The sequence below is a fragment of the Dunckerocampus dactyliophorus genome, chromosome 17 (genome assembly GCF_027744805.1).
Source record: "Dunckerocampus dactyliophorus isolate RoL2022-P2 chromosome 17, RoL_Ddac_1.1, whole genome shotgun sequence".
NCBI lineage: Eukaryota > Metazoa > Chordata > Actinopteri > Syngnathiformes > Syngnathidae > Dunckerocampus > Dunckerocampus dactyliophorus.
Window position 1 is genome coordinate 21,590,716 of NC_072835.1, and position 17,962 is coordinate 21,608,677.

Below are 17,962 nucleotides of genomic sequence, written 5' to 3' on the forward strand. Positions count from 1 at the left end.
CTCAGCCGCCAGGGCAAGATGGCTACCATATGCCAGCTTTTCAAACAGTGCAAAAAAAAAAAAAGCCCACACAGGATTGGACATAGATATCACTAATTAGCTAGCATAAAGGTTTGTCCAACTGAAACAGGACATCCACCCCACTGAAAACCAATGCACGCCCACATACATGGCAAACATGTATTAGGATTACAGTGATTGAAAGTCAATAATACAAGGTGGTTGGTTACCAGGTTTCAGAAAACAAATGGAGCACGAAAAGCAAATTATCCTTTAATACCTGAGGTCATAGAAGTTGAGCTGATGCCAGGTAAAGGCAAACCAAGCTCCCTCATCCTGCATCAGCAAAATGACCCCCATTCCTTATTCATTTGAGGAAACGCTGCGGATCCCAGGTCGAATCGCTGAATGCAGCGATCCATGACTGTATGATTCGTGAAGTTTCAGGCATGAATGCAGCGAGGTGTTAGGTGCTTATATTACACTCCCTCCATGGTGGTTGAGTGCTACTGTAAACAGCACCAGGTGCTAATGCTGCCCACAGTCACAAAGTGAGCCTCCATGTGCCTTTCAGCAGCGCTACTCAATAAAATGGGGAAGACTGAAGATTGAGGATTCTCCAACAGGTCAAAAATGCAAGCAAGGATACGCTACCAACAACTGGGGGTTTGTAGATACACTAAATCAAGCAACATTCTTTCTGACAGAAGGAACCATCAATGTAAGTAAATAAACACAGTATTTACAGACTTGATACACCCATAAAAATGTCTACTTTTGACACACGGCTCACATCCCCCAGCTCCAAATCCTCTAGCGAGCTTGACTTTGACATTCTCCTCCATTTCTTCTGCAATAAAAAAATAACTGTTGTAATTACTGGATATTGGACAGTGCAGGTTAAGTTTCCAAGATTTTGTAAGGAAATTGGGTATAAATAATTAATAATGCTGACAAACTTGAGAATAAATGATCAATGAGTCCAAAAATTAGCTAAAAATGCAATACAAAATCAGGATGAACTGAGGTTGGTAAAGCTTGCCATGATTAATTATTCACTTTAAATAGTGCAATCCAAACCTGCACTTCGCACCCACAGGTGAGCGACATATAACAAGTTTGGATAATGATGAGACAGATCAGACAGATCCATGTAGTTGAATCATAGGAGATGTAAATCGATCAATAGTCAATACGGAATTGGCCAATAAAAATGCAATCTACTGTTAAACGCAAGATGTGAATGAAATCATGTCATCGTGAGGAGAAGGAACGTTTTGTGGAGAAGTATTTCCCCAGCGGACCGCTCAATCATGGCCGAGTCTCATTACAGACGCAGTTTGCGCTGTTTGCCACATACTGTCTAATAGTGTAAACAAAATAAGGGTGTCATAAAAAATATCTTACATTAATAATGCAATTGCATTGCATTAGTGACTACGTCTTCCTGAACCACAAGCACGAGCACTACAGTTTGTTGAGGATTTTGTAGCAATGTGAGCAGCAGCTGACATCCCATTAGAAAAGTTAGCCAGGCTACATCCCTTTCTCAAATGCTGGGCAAAATTAGCCGATGATGTGTTGCATCAATAAATGCAAGGAAGTGTCACGAAAGTACACACTCTATACTGGTAAAGTAAGTGTAAAAGGTAATTTGGGAAAAAATAAAACAGATTTCATTGTGCCCTAGGTTTCATTCGTCCTTACCTAGTCTGATTGATGCATGGTTATCGGCACAAAGTCTGCTCAAACATATTAAATCGACATGTACCACATAAAATGATGACTACAGAACTCCCAGTTCTCCTACAAATATGACATGGTTGTCACCAGACAACATCATTGGACTATAGCTCTTACTGTAAAACTAAACTTGGTAACAACTTTCTTTAACTCTGTATTTTACGTATATCACACCCACAAGCCAATACATTTCCTTCCAGGTGTCCGGCAGGACAACCCAAGGACCACAAACGTTGGCCAAACAGATGTTTGCCTAAAGACATTCCTTGGCATCGCAGATTAGTGACTGACAAACGTGTTCATGCAAATTTGTGGGTGATGTTTGGGTAAATGCTTCCTAACGCAGTCAGACATTGCTTGATCCTGGTTACATACTGTATATGACTTAAATCTCCTTTATTGCTTTCACACCCTGAGACATTATACAGGCCTTTGGTTCTAAACAAGTGTGCCGGAGCTCTCTGACAGCGTTTATTCACTTCGTACAGGAGTCACAAAGGACTGCCAGAACCCCAGTCTTTGTGTATTTAAGATTGCGGGTTAAGACCACTTTTCACCCTCTTAAGCTCTCATCTAAATGTACAAACTACAGTAAAACAACTTTTTTCACAAAGAAAATCAGCTGCAGCTCTTTCAGCATGTTGCATAACGCGGTTTAACTTTTTGGACTGTATTCAGCTGTTACCAAGAACCAGGACTCTGCCACAAAAAACAACACATGCTGTTTCGGTTATATATCTGCTTTTGGAAAATTCCATACTGCCAACCATGTGTAGAGTGACCTGCGCATCTGCCAATATAAACACAAGCACACACCTAAGTGTTAGGAAGGCCTTGCATTGTCAAATGTAAGCTACTTAGTTCTAGTGGCTCAAATAAAAGACTTACCACATTTCAGACATGGGAGCAGTTTGGGACCGACCCCTGTTCAATGACTATGATAAGGCATTGTTTTTGGAAGAATCTGGAAGCCCTGACCTCAGTCTGATCACATACCTTTGGGATGAACACGAGCAGCAATTGCAAGTTATGGCCTCTCTCGGATGAACGGACTCTACTTTACAACTCCCATGTTTGCCAATTTTTGTGTCAGTATAGCTCCGATTGAGACAGGAAGATGACAGTCGAGACAATGTACTTAAACATGGCGCCCCGACCCATTCGCTTCTGCTTTCGGCTTACAAGATGCACCCTTGCACAGTACAAAATCTGATCAATTTCTAGCTCTGCAAACTATCACCAGACAGGCAACAACTGCATTTCTGACAGAGATAGACCAAGCCATCCATCTGGCTCGTAGTCTCTATTTGAAAGAAATAACTCACACACGCACGCACTCAGTTGCAGACAACGATAGCTGTACTCAGCCCGGTCCACGTCTATAAGACAGCAGGTTGACAGGCCAAAAAAAGTCTGCCCAGTTCTGCTTTGCCACACACTGATGATCTTTATGTGTGCGTGTGTGTGTGTGTGTGAGAGAGAGAGAGTGAAGGCTGCATCCAAGTGCATTTGACTGGCGCCACACCACTGCTGGGAGCAATTATAGAGACATAAAGCAGATAGTTGGAAACTTGTCGTTTTATGCAACATTTAGGGTCAAAAATGCATGCATTATTGCATATAGGCAAAATATGATCGAGAATAGATTGCAAACGCCTTAGAGAGGCTTGAATCCACTTGGTATGCTCCAGTCAACTATTTGAAGCAACGATGGCATGAAGCAGAAGAACTCTCGAAGGAATCAACAACCGGGTGGTCCGCCATTGTTGATGTAGTTATCATGCACTAGCATATAGCCAGATGGAACACTTTACACTCATGCGCATGTCCTCTGTTCTCGCAGACCACTGTTTTCATTGTTTAGAGGAAACAATGTCTTTTTGAGAAAAGTTATAACTAGCTAAAAGCAATAATAACAACACTGATCTTTGTGCATCCGATGCACAGTCGCCCCCCGCTACATCGCGGTTCAAATATAGCCCCCTCGCTCCATCATGTGTTTTTCAAATTACTTAGTCAATGATCGCTTTTTTGTGGTTGACTATAGCCTACTATTAGTCAAAAAACATCAAAAGACTATTCATGCAGTAACCTGGTCCCTACTTGGCCTCAGTAATGTTACATTGATGAGACATTACCTGCATTAAGTCAGCCATGGATGAAGAGTCCAACATGACGTAGTGAAAAAAAGTTTTTCTCCCATTCCGTGTGGAAGCGGTATTTTTTTGGCTTCTTACTATGTCATTCTTCCCCCACTCAGTTTCAGACCTATTCTTAAGTTTAAAATAAATTTAAAAAAAATGTAAAAATTAAAATAAATAACTAGTTAGCTCGGTAATTTGCTACAGTATTGTTAAAGCGGCGGCCCTCTGTGACAAACGTCATAGTGAGGATGGATAATAGGCTGATGTCAATCTTTTTTCTAATGCCATGCAATCTACCCACATTACGTTCAAGATACTCCAACAACAAGGAACTTTCCCAATGCTAACGGTGACTTATTATTGCTTATTACATCTACTATATTAGGTAATACAAGTATAAAGGTGACTATAGGGGTATTATTTAAAATGTCTACAGGGCTCTAATAATGTTGAAAAATACTTTTTTTAGAAGGTCATAAACAAGTTTTCTATTAATATTGAATCCTACTTGGACGAAACTCACATATTGCGGGTATGACTGGAACCAATTAACCGCGATAAAGGAGGGGTGATTGTACTGCGATAGTGACCAACTTAGTCACAAATGTAGCGAAAAGCCTGAAATGGAGGGCCTCTAAAACAGGTGAGACGTCTCCTGGGATTTAACTAGTTTAGAGTGGCAGAGGGATTCCTATCACCTGTAGCGTCCATTACAATTACATGCAAATGCATCATGGGCAACTATGCAAATTGGACGACACCCGCGCATCCCAACCTGCCACCACCGCAAATAGATAGCAATCTTGTGGGAAACACTGATGACCTTTAACACAGTTAGTGTGTTAAGCAGGAAGGAAAAATATTGGGAAGCACATGCCCCCAACCACCCATTTCCACCCACCCACACACCCACCCACCCACACACACACACACACAGTGACCGTCCCACACGCCAACCTCGAATGGCTTGAGCAATGAGTCACGCTGCTGGGAACACCACACTTTAGCCCATTACTAGGTCCTCACACGCTCAGCCGACATAGAGTGAAAAGATGATAACATAGCGTCGATGGAAAAAGAGTGATAAAGAGAAACCTATGTTGGAAAAATAACAGAGGGAATACATGGGACTTGATGCGGAGAACAGACAGGCATGATTAGATTTACTGTGCGCGGCATAAATCAGCGTCTGTTTAACGATGCACTTTCCACAAGTGTGCAGTGAGAAAGTTCGCTGAGCTTCAGGTCAGACAAAGCCCAGTCCAAACCAAATGAATGTGTAATGATTTACTGTAAATACTTGGAACACACACAAAAAAAACCAAGCCGTAGAAAGGAGAATGCCGTGCATTTTCATATGACTGCATAATGCATCCTACTCGCATAACAAAGGCATGTGCACAGTAAACCTTCGTATACAGCTCCTGGCAGTTTGGGTCATTCTATGTCCGACTGCTGGTAAACAGGAAGTGATGCATGTTTGTATTAGCTCATATGAACAGTTATATAATTTAACTTCACAGAATCCTTACCCACATCAAACTTAAGCATTCATCTGACAAAAGTGCTTTAGTCAGGAAAAATTTGTACTGTCACCTACTGTATGGCCATAAGATTTCGGTAGGACAGGTGCAGGGGACAATCGGGATTAAGGAATCCGCAGATACAAGCAGCCGAAATTACAGTAGCTGGGGTGGCTCGGGCATGTAATTCAGATGCCATCCAGATGTCCCTGTGGAGGGTGTTTTCCAGGGAAATCTAGAAAGACTATTATGTCTCACAGCTGGCCAGAGAATGGAATGGTCCTGGCAGAACGAGAGGAAGTGTCCAGAGACAGGGAAATCTGGGCATCCCTTCTTAAACTGCGTTTTAAGACCACAAAAGCAGAAGAAAATGGCTGTATGAAATGTGTTATTCAGCATTCACGGGCACCATAAATTTGCAGATTTTGGGTCCAAAAATGTATTTTCTTATTTTTATTTTTTCCTCAGAAAATAAGACCGTTGTTTTCTGCACAGAAAACACATCACTGTAAGTTGGTAGTAATTATAAGTAAGTAAATATAAGTACAAAAAGCCCACAATTATTACAAGTTTACGTCTTTATGCTTCACCTAGGTTTTTTTGCCAATTTGATCAGAGATCCTTGAATGTACCATAGTTGCTGTGAGATGCAAAAGTTTTGTTTCGTTCTATCGATCACGATTATCATACATTATTGGTTAGTACTGGGGGTGTCCAGATCTGATATCGATATCAGCCAAAAAAAAACATTATCAGATTATATCGGCCTGCATCTAAGATCTCCGATATTGGCACTCCGATACAAGCAGCCCATTCCAGACTCCGCGCCAGCACTTCTATCCAGCTGAAGCCCTTCTATTCAGCATGCAGAACCCACGTGATCACAACGAAAGCGGCGGCACAGAACCAGGGAAGTTTAATATGACCAACCTCATTGTGCATTTGAAGAAGGATTTTCGCAATACCATGGCTTCCTGAAACATCCACCGCTGTTTGGCACATTTGCAAAGCGTGAGACACTCCCACAGGACGGCAAAATGTCATTGGCTGTGGCAGAAAAGAGCCAGCCCATGCTGGTGGTGAGTAATGTTGGCGTATGAATGTGAATGGATGTTCGGTGGTGGTCGGAGAGGCCGCAGGTGCAAATTGGCAGCCACGTTTCCGTCAGAATACCCCAGGGCAGCTGTGGTTACAGATGTAGATTACCACCACCACTGTTGCATAGTATTATTTTTGGTTTGAGTAATACCACTTGATCAGGCCTTTTGTAACATTCTACGCTACGTAAATCTAGCAGGAGGATTTGGAGGAGTGGAAATGAGCTGGGTGTTAAAAATGGACAATAGACAAATAGGCATAATTTATTTGCAGCTGCTTTCGTCATTGCCTGGTATGCTTGGAACGCAACTCCCGCAAAAAGCAGGGAGCTACTGTAATTGGATTTGATTTAGCGAGTAGGTTGTCTCAGGCCACTTTCTGGGCCGACCAGGTAAAGGAGTACTCTTCTTAAATATTTAAAGACAGCCAATAAATCCCACATGAACATGAACCTGGGAACAGTGGGGGAGGAAACAAGGAGCTACATGACTTTCAGCATGAGTGAGTCTCTGCACAGGTTTTCTTTTTCTGTCCTATTTTTAATCCTGTATTAAATTTTGGAGCCCTTTCGACCAAATAATGAACCTTGACAATGTCAATTCCACATTCACATTATTTCACTTGATGAAACCTGAACCACTCTGGTATGTGGTATCTTATCACATTAAAACCTGCCGTAAATACTCTATAAACCAACTACAATTAGTACAGTGTGCTACTGCTAAGCTGCTAAGCTTCGATGAAAACCTGAACTAGGTCCAATAAGGCATGCTACATCACCCCAGTCTACCTTCCTAACTTCCTGTTAACTACAGGATCACAAACTGAGCCAGTACGGCCAGGCACTGGTCGATATTTGTAAGATGCTGAACTCGTATGTGCCTACAATGTCTCTGGCATCCATCATAAAGATGAGCGACAACAGAGCATGCTGATCTGGGGTACCTTTTCCTCTTACAGTACATGGTACAGTCCATGAAATGAGTTCCCTCTGCATTTTATCAGTATCAGATGTGCACATGAAATCAAGCAGTGTTGGGCTACTACATAAATCAAACCATCAACTGTAAGAAAACATAAAATAGTTTGGTGGCTTAGTATTTATGCCAGGCTGAATCAAAGTCCAACTGGATCACACACTAAAGCAAACACACAGACTGCACAGAAGTGGCTTACAAACACCCCGCTCGCTACCCAGTGTGCTTAAGACAGTGAGGGGGATATACTTGACTGATTTATGCTGGGTCACCATGAATTGGTTTCAAAGTTTGTTGAGCTTGAGACACTCGTTGCGTATGTGTGTGCGCGCGCACGCGTGTGTGTGTGTATGTGTATGACATTCCTTGTATTGTCTGAGTCTGGAGTTACCCAGAAGTCATTTGAAAAGGCCTGTTAAGATCAGAAACAGTCACACAGGAAGTTGTTGAGAGTTAAGTCAGGATGTTTCAAACCAGAAACAGGTCCATAAAAGCACGGGTTTAGTTTAGTTAACTATGATATTAAGTTAAACACTTATATATAATATATAACTTACAGCACACAGAATATAAATAAAAAAAACGTAAATAAAACGTCATACAGCTCAGCATGTGAATTTGAATGGAAAAAACATACCTGACAGCAAGGAGGAAATGGAAGAACCTGGAGGAGTGTAGCATGCAGAAGGTGGGGAAATTGTAGGGGAATTTTAATGCATGCACACGGTTCCGTTCCAGATGTGAGAATTGTAAAGGGTCATGGTGTTATATTTGTAAATAAACTGTTATTTTGATGTAAAACACTCTTTTTGTGTTGTGGTACAGTTGTTTAGACATCTGCATGTTTTTGCAATGTGGTAGGAAACCGGAGTAACCGGAGGAAACCCACACACGCACGGGGAGAACATGCAAACTCCACACAGAGATGCCCAAACAGATTTGAACCCACATTTTCCCCAATCTCCTGGCTGTGTGGCCAACATGCTAACCGCTAGGCCACCGTGCAACTTAGAAAGAATTCTGTTACTTTTTATTTTATTATTTGTTTTATGCATATGTTCCACTCAAAATAACACATTTTAGAGCTGTAACACTGTCAAACCGTGATATTTTATCACACCGTCAGAATTTCATGCTAACCCACGCCTAACCCCTAGTAATTGTATCCCGTTAGCATACAGATAAACTGCACATTTTGGAGTGGCCAATCTAAGGCACACCTGTACAGTAATCATGCTATCTAATCAGCATCTTGATATGCCACGCCTGTAAGGTGGATGAATTATGAATTACTAATGGCCTCTAACAGATTTAGACAGAATTGTGAACAATATTTTGGGATGGACAAGCCTTTTGTGTACATAGTTGTAGATCTTTGAATTCACTCATACAACAACAAAAGTGTTGCGTTTAGATTTTTGTTGAGGGTATATTTACTTCATCCCGAATGCAGCTATGCTCCTCATAAACCATCTGCTTTTTTTGCAAATTTTTACGTGCCTCTTTTGGACAAATGTTGGACTAATTGACATAACTGCAACATTAAGTGCTGACAGTGTTGAAAATGCATTAGCACGGTGTTGCTAAGCGCTGGCGCCCACTCCCAGACTCCAGGTCCTGCCCTGTTATATAACGCGGCTATGGTGCGCCGTCTATGTACATGCTCAAACTAAAACTGGATGGCAAAAGGTTGATTGCCACTTGTCAGCAGACATTGTATTAAATGCAGCATACAGTATAATGCAACAATCAATATATGAAAGAAAACAATTAAAATTCCAATGAAAAAAAAAGATTGGGTCCTGATAACACGCATTACTGGGGTTATACAACAACTGGCTAACTATAAATTCCATTTGATGTCAAATGAAGTGCAAAAAGAAGTCATAAACTGACATGCATGGCACCCACAAGTCTAACACGGGCATCTCAGGTCATGGCAAGCCTTTGTACTTGAAACAAAGCAAACGTTTGCCGTGTGATCACAATCTGAAACAAATGGTTTGTGGAGTTTTAACTTCATTTCCATTTGTTTCTGTCAGGTACCTGCCAAATGTGATATCATCATCACGCTCCATAACATCCCTTTAACCTTCTTGAACAACACTAACACGCCATGAAAACAACAAACACAGCAGGAGCGGGGAGCCAGGCGGCACACAAAAACAGAGACGCGGAGCCAATAAAATCACAAAAAAGGCATAGTTAAAAAGAGCGGGGAGAAAGAAACCTGAATGTGTGTCAAAGGTGAAAGTATCGTTTCACTGAAAAGTTGGAGCAGGTTCACATGTCAGCATGTTTAGACACACAACACACACATGTCAGACTCTACCCAGTTCAACTTATTGATAAATCAAAGTTAGATCTGAAACCACCAAATCCCGCCCTCAAACTACCCTTGGAAGGACCAGCCCAAATGATTCCCAAAATATTCACCACGGTGGGTTGAACATCCAGTTCTTTTTCCATAAACAGATGTGTCTCTCACATAGCTTTTGCACCATCTTAACAAAACGGTGCATAATTGAAACAGACAAGTCTATCAATTATAAATGACCGGTCCAAAATAGTTACCTTGCTTGACTGCACCACGTTAGGTGGTTGAATCGTCACTTTCCACTAAAATAAGGGTGATACTGCAAAGCCTTCTCGCCTTCTGTAGTGTGCCGGTAAGCTTTCATTAAATGAAAATGCTGTACGAAAAAAACATGGCTGTGTATTTATACCAGGTCTGTCAACTTTCTGGTGATAAATGGATTTTGTAAGTGTACAACAGAGTGGGAAATGACAAATCTAATTCACTCTTAGGACATCAGGCGTATCCTCATTTTCTTCCGACATGCATATTCAAATAAGTCAATTTGTACACGTTAGGGGTGCAGGACTGGCACACCTGCAGCCCCAGGCTGAACAGGTTTTTTTCATCAGAAATGCATAATTGTCCCACCAATTCCCCACATCCAGTCTTCATCGCCGACCAAAAGGTTCTCTCTCCCAACAGGCGTTCAATGAAAGTATGCCTCATGTTGCTTTGGCGAGTTAAACATTCAGAGTGTTTCTGTCCTGTGCTTTTATCACATCAGCCAAACTCTAAAAGTCTCACTCTGTATTTCTCTTAACAAACAACACAGCATTCAGAGTACAAACGGCTCGTTTCATTCCAATAGTGCAGGGAAAAACAGCCATGCGCTAATACGCTCTGAATACAATGTGGCTTGCAAATTGCAGATTGGATGGCAACCGCTAAAGTCTGTCTTCAGATTCTAAGAAAATGTCCGGCGGTTGAATGATAAAAACCTCATCTTGCATCTACAAAATCTCCAGACAAGGCAGCAGAGCATCTGCATAGGAAGGGAGCGCATACTCTAACATTTCATTTCCCTATTTTATTTTGAGCCTGCGTGGTAATTTTAGGACAGCCTCGGTTATTCCCTATAAAGTTACAGAAGCATATAGTTTCAATTTGTACATTTGCCCACTGACGACAGTCTTTGCGAATACAGTCGTCCCTCGCCACACCATTCATTAATAAATCATGCTGTTTCGAGGTTGAATACGGCCTATTTGTTAAAAAAAAGGATGCATATTTAAGCAAATGTTATGAATCAAGCTCTTGTTGAAAGAGTTTTTGTGCAACCTTTATTTGCAAAAAACATCATTTCACTGTCATTACCGCAACAATATCGCTATTTTCATTGTGTCAGCTCAGCTTGAAAGAAGCCGCAACTCGAAGCCACAAGACCAGACTCCACTTTGGTGGCTTCACCGTGTGGTTTGGAGCAGGAGAAGCTGCAATTAATTTAGACAACCATGGTAGTAGTAGAAAGAAACCAACCACAGAGTCGTAGAGATTTGATAGCATCTCAGATGGTTTTGTTCCAAAGGGTTACCCCAAAAAATAGCGAACTCTGCTTTTGGTGGGTATGAGTGGGGATGAACCTGCATTTAAAGGGCCAGAGCAGAGAAGAAATGCCCCATTGTAGGCCTCCCAATGTTGGTTCGATATCAAAAGCCGGCTCTTTCTGCTTCACACATACAAACACGCACATACCAAGAAAAGTACGGCCTCAGAGTCTGAGTTGGCAAGCGATACGCAAGTTCTTGCAGCAGCTTTCTCTCTAATTTTGAACTGATTGCCGAGGGCCCACATGTGTGTGACTGGTGAAATATGAGTGCAGAGAATAGTATGAAGACTTGAGCGCTCTGGGTACATGTGATTATGTGTTTATGTGTGCATTCAGATACTCTGAAGTCTGACGCCATGTGCAAAATGTACATACAGTATGTGCATGCATGCGTCTGTGTGGAGGTCCATATGGAGTCAGTATGTGTACACATATACAGTACAGTATGTGTTTTCTTTGGCCAGCACTAAAGCAAAGATTGGGGCTGCCAGTAAGAGCTGTCTGCAGGCTATCAAGGGAAGCTGAAGAGAGCCTAAAAAACAGAACCAATCTGCAAGTGAGGGTCCGCGAAAAGTTTCGCTGCAGCAGAAAGAACTGCGTGAGGCTAACAAGCATTGTTCTGGGACTTGATAGAAAATGTTGGCCCCCGGTCTCTGAAAGATTATTCTTCTCTGAGCTTGCATATTTCAATAACTGACAAGCACAAATGCAAAACATCTGCTGATAACTGTGTTCTATTGAATAACCTTTTGGAGTCAAGTGATGTTTAAAGTTTTGCTAAATCCAGGCAACAACTTTGGCTATGCTATACGGGATTACATAAATGTATAACTATTCTTAAAAATACGGTATACAGTCCTCCCTCGCCACTTCGCTCTTCGAATTTCAGGGATTCTCTCTATCACGGTTTCTCAAAAAATACATTAACTAACAAATCATAGCGTTTCGAATAGAGCCTATTATTTTTATTATATCTTTTGCCTAAAGGAAGCGTTTCCAAGCATAAACATGGCTAAATGAACTAAAATACAAAGACATTCAAAAGATGCATTCAAAGACGTTGACGTAATACTCTACTAGGTGTCAGTAATGTTACTGTAATGTTCAGTGAGACACACAAGCACCAGACTTGATCCCTGCACAACATGTATATACATATATATTTAAAAATATATACATTTAAATATTAAAAAATATAATATAAAATATTTTTCAATAATATATTAAAATATAAAATAATTAATAAAAATAAATAAATCAAATAATTTAAAAATAATAAATTGATGGGTCTGAAATAAATGTATTTTTTCTGAAAAATGCCAGCCTTGTAAATGCTCGTGTTCTTGTCTGTTTAACGTGACTTGTGCTTCTAACGTTCAATGCTGATCTTCTCTTTGTCGGGGCAGTAAGACATGACTTGGCTCTTCACGCAGGACTGTAGGCTCTCATTTGTGATATTGACGAATTCTGTAAATCAATCTGTACTGTAAATCACACAATAACTGTCACTGAGCAAGATTATAAAGATTAAAAATGTCCCTTCCTGCAGACAAATGATCTCATTTTGGATGGACTAATTACCAGAAGAAAGCAGCAAGGTGGCACGTGGTTTCTTAACTAATCTGTGTATATTTTGACTTTGCCAGTGGAAAAAAAGCCAGTGTGTGGATAAGAGCTTCCGGTTATGTAAGCTCTTCAAATCCAATTCTCAACCAAAAATGGACAAAGTAGAGATTACAATGGGGAACCTTTCCTGGTTAGGCCATAAAGGCAGAGAATGAAAAGAGTCATGCCACGTTGCAGTAAGAAGCAACTGCACAGTAAATCTGTGAAAAATTAACGCATTAAGGCTGTCTTATCAACGTCAAGTGTTTGCTTATGTTGTAAACTTGAAGTTGCACTTGCCAACTGACAGTAAACTACAATAGTATTTCTGTGCTGTACTCCCGAAAGCAATCATCAGGGATAAGATACGGACGTGTATTCCATTTAGGCAAAGCCGGGCCAACCCCAAACACCTACAAAGGGGGTAAACACTAAAATACCACAATGAGACACTTGAGAAGACAATGAGAAGAATGTTGTTAACTCAGGGGTGTCCAAGTTGCAGCCGGGGGACCATTTCCGGCCCTCGGCATATTGTAAACATAGAATTCATTCATAATTAACTCATTCAATACCAAAGACAAATTTATGTTTTTATAATCCCGAACGAATCCCAATATGTCTCTTACATTTTTTTGCACAAAAGGCAAAAAAAGAGGGGATGCCGCAACTCTCCACTAATGCATTTCACTTCAGAGCACTTTCAAGCACTTTTAAAGACGACCACAAAGTGGCAGAAGTGCATTTGATAAGAGCTCGGCAGAGATCAAGTGAACCGAAAATCACACGTGACGGGAAGGAGGAAGTGACTGAGCGTGGAGGCTTTCTCCTTTTTCTAGTTGGGAACTGATATTTTCCTGAAACTTACCTATGTTCTGCTGCTGATAACAAAAGAACAGAAAAAGGTAGAAACAAACTTTTTTTTCTGATGAAAGACGGGAATCTCATCTTCCTTTTGGTAGGTTCCATGTTTGTATAGCCGCAGAACACAATATTCTGTGTGCCTTGAAAGATCGGGGTTGTCTTTTGAAAAATGGCTGGGATTGAATGAGTTAATGAGCTATATTATTAGACATTACACTAATTTGCTTTGTCAGCTATTACGCAAGGCAACATTGGATTGGTTAATGAACAAAATGCATCACAACAGCCGCCCGCTTCCTTCAATTTTTCTATTTGTGGCCCTCAGTGGAAAAAAGTTTGGACACCACTGCTTTAACTATCATCCTTACAACGTCCGGGTAGACATTACAGTACAATTTTTATCCTTAATGACAGTCGGGAGCAGAGAACGGCGTAAACCGAGGACCACCTGTACTTTACGTGTCCTCCTGTTGACAGGATTCTTCTGTGGTTTTAAGCTGCAGAAGAGTGGGCATCTCCTTTCAGGTGATTAATCTTGATCAACACGTCCTTTCTAATTTGGACACCCAAGAAGAGGGGGCATAAATTGGTCTTATTTTAAGCAAAATACCTTTTTTTACTACTACTCCAGGGTTGCTGGGTGTGCTGGGTCTGTTTGCATTCCTGTTGGGCTCTATTTAAAGCCTTGATCACTCCACTGGCTGCAGGAATGCACATCTGTAGTCCCCAAGACCACCGTCTCCAACTCTTGGCAGTGGCAGACTGGCTTGTGTACAGACTAAGCATACCAAAAGAGGTTGTTTTTGATCACATCAGGGTGTGTAGCGTAGATAAATGGCAACCAAACGATACCAATGAACAAACAGATGAATGGATACTGGTTGTGGTTTGATCCGGTGTCAGTTGGACGTTCAAAACATGATCCATTGTGGCTGAAAGACACTTTGTCTACAAGATCAGCTCATGCTGTTTGGAATTAAATGTTTTTCTATAGAGGTGCACACGGCTTGACACTTCCCACCGGGAATAAACATTGGAGTACCGTCCCTCCTGTCCCGACGAGTGAGCAGGATAAACTTTCTGCCAACCGCATGCTCAGCCACCCCGCTGCTAAACCCCCTCCGGTTCGAACGGTTTGGAATGAACAAGCACCTACCTTGGAAAATCTCCCCCGAGTCAAGCGGACATTATTATGTTGTCGCCTTCCATGTTTGGAACTTTCAAGTTGTCGTATTTGTTGTTCTTCGGCGAGAGGAGAGGTGAGCTAGCGGCGGGACACAGCAACTCGGACGTGGAGCAGGGGGAGGAGATGAAGGAGGCCAGTCACGACAGCCGCAATCTCATTGGAGGAGATAGCTGCCAATCATTAGATAAGTGGGCGGGGTGTAACTGTAAAGAGATTATATTGACTCTGGGGAAAACAACAGCGTCTGAATGCGAGTTCAGGTTTGAGGACAAACCAGCAAATAAAATGATATTTTTGGTTAATTTTTTGTTATTTTTCGATCTGCAAACAAGAATGCCAACAAAGGCATTGGATGAGAACAGGAGAAGTGCTGTTGTTCATACTGTCTCTCATTAATTGAATTCATGTGCAATTAAAGACAGTTAATGGTGTCGCGTCAGTTGCTCGTTGGCAACAATCACATTGCATCATTCAAAATAGATATGAATTTGTTACATGAGCGAATCGCTATAAAAGGACAGCAATAAGCTTACTGGAAGCTGGTCCATTTCTATATTTATATGTGACAGAATGTGAGAACATAAACACATTAAAACCATTAATGGCTCCGAGGATTCATGCAAACAATTAACTGGATGTCACTCTCTTAAAAAAAAACAAAACCTTTCAATAAAAATATGAGCCTAAAAAACCTGCAATTAAAAAGTAAAAACTGCAAGCTCTGATATAATAAACAACACCCCCACAAACGGTATATTTTAGGTATGGCAAATTTGCAGCATTATCAGTTGCAATAACCCAGTGTAACAGTTGTGTTTGTGTAGTGTGTTAGTTACTATTATTTACTATTGCTGGTAAGAGTTTCACTTTGAGTGAGTCACAGTTTGTGATTAGGGTCAAATGGGCAGTGAAAATAGCCATCCAAAAGAGAAATAACCAGTAGTTTTGCCATATTTCCCACATTTAAAACAACATTTTAAACCTTAGTCTTTTTTTTGTGTAGTGTTTATATTTTTTTTTCTTTGGCGTCATAGTAGCAGCTATGGGAGCCAGATGTGGCTTTTTTGTTGACTGCATCTGGCTCTCAGACATACGACGGAGTATTAGGGCCACATTGAAAAAAAAATTGGCCATTTCAAAAATAGAAGTCGTACATTTACGAGAAAGAAAATCGTACAATTACGAGAAAAAAAGTCGGAAATGTACGTCTTTTTTCTCGTAAATTTACATCTTTACACATATACCGTAATATTACCTTTGACCAAGGCCAAAGGCCACATAACAAAGTTGTACATTTATGAGAATAAAAGTCGTACATTTACGAGAAAAAAAGTAATAATATTACGAGAATAAACTCGTAAATTTACGCGAGGAAAAGTCGTAACTTTATGTTACGGGAAGGGCCTGAGACAGCGATGAAAAGGGGGACTTATGTGGGGGGAGTGGGGTAAGGAAGGCGGAAGGGAGATGATGCTAACCCATGCTAATTTAGCGCAATTTTTATATTAGCTAGGCATAAATGATATGCATGCAGTTATCATGTTTTTAATGGCTAAGCAAATTCTTTCCAACTTTGGAATGGACTTATGTGTATTCATGTTTCCAAAAAAGAAATGCAAATGTTCAAATAAAAATGACTTCAATAAAAATGGGTCACAACTTAGTGCCCACTGGAAAATGTGGGTCTTAGGGTGAGACCATTTGAGGACCTCTGCATTAAGATACTACTGAGTGGGGTCTCTGCCATCCAACGGCAGTCATTAGTATTCCATTCAGATGTAACAATGGTCGTGGACGCGCCTGAGGCCGAGGTGGCTGCGCTGTGTTTATTTGTTCAGGGCTAAATGATTGACTCTTTTAGGAAGGGCTGCAGCATCTTTGCCCTTGACAGTCCACTTTGCTAACTGACGTATTTCTGATTCATATTTCTCCAGAAAAAAAAACCCACATAAAATATTCTGGAACGAAATGTCGTAGCAATTTAAAACAGCCCATCTACGTTTGCACTTAACACTGAGTTACGTAATGTGCCTGAACGCCTCTCGTGAACACAAGAAGGAATGCATTGAGACTGTTTTGGGTTCATTTCCTTATTGATTTGTGTCCTTATGTGCCTGTGTTATTATTATTTATAATAATGATGTTTATACAGTATGTAACCATCCATCCATCCATTTTCTATGTCGCTTATCCTCGCTAGGGTAGCGGGGGTGTGCTGGAGCCTATCCCAGCTGACTTTGGGCGAGAGGCGGGGTACACCCTGGACTGGTTGCTAGCCAATCGCAGGGCACATATGGACCACCATTCACATTCGCATTCATACGTATGGGCAATTTAGAGCAGGGGTGGGCAGACTTTTTGACTTGCGGGCTACATTGGGTTAAAAAATTTGACGGAGGGGCCGCCTATGTATAGGTGGCATCAAACAGAGCAACATATTTGTTCACGGTGCAAGGAAACGAAAACACAACACATCCAATGCACGTGAACGCATCACACAAAATAACGACAACTAAGCGCTAAACATAACTTAAAATTGTTATTTCCAAACTCCGCACAGCGATGTCCAAACAGAGATTCGAGCTCTCGTGACTGTGTGGCCAACATGCTAACCACTAGTCCACCGTGCAGCCCTACCAGTATGTAAACATTATTCTTTCTAATGATTCTTCTTTGTATGCCACAAACGACCCCATCTTACCACAGCTAACCATAGAAGAATTCATTAAATATATCAGTAAAAGCCGGTTATATTTTTTAAGTGTGGCTACATGGTATGAAGGGGTACGGGACTGTGAAACATTTGGGAAACGCTGTCTTATTCTATGCTATTCTATTGTCAAACGGCTCCAGCTGGTGCGTTACACCTGTTGAATATAATGGATGTGGCGCCCTCTGTCGGACATTTGGACTCATC

General features: G+C 41.1%; 1 protein-coding gene across 1 annotated transcript in view; it reads right to left on the bottom strand.

The window, feature by feature from the left end:
- Nucleotides 1–15,169, bottom strand: part of il11ra (interleukin 11 receptor, alpha) — a 42,161-nt gene extending 26,992 nt beyond the window's left edge. The window contains exon 1 of the mRNA XM_054757139.1: nt 15,016–15,169. The gene's annotated coding sequence lies outside the window, so the exon portion shown is untranslated. The remainder of the gene's footprint in view (nt 1–15,015) is intronic.
- Nucleotides 15,170–17,962: the final 2,793 nt, after the last annotated feature.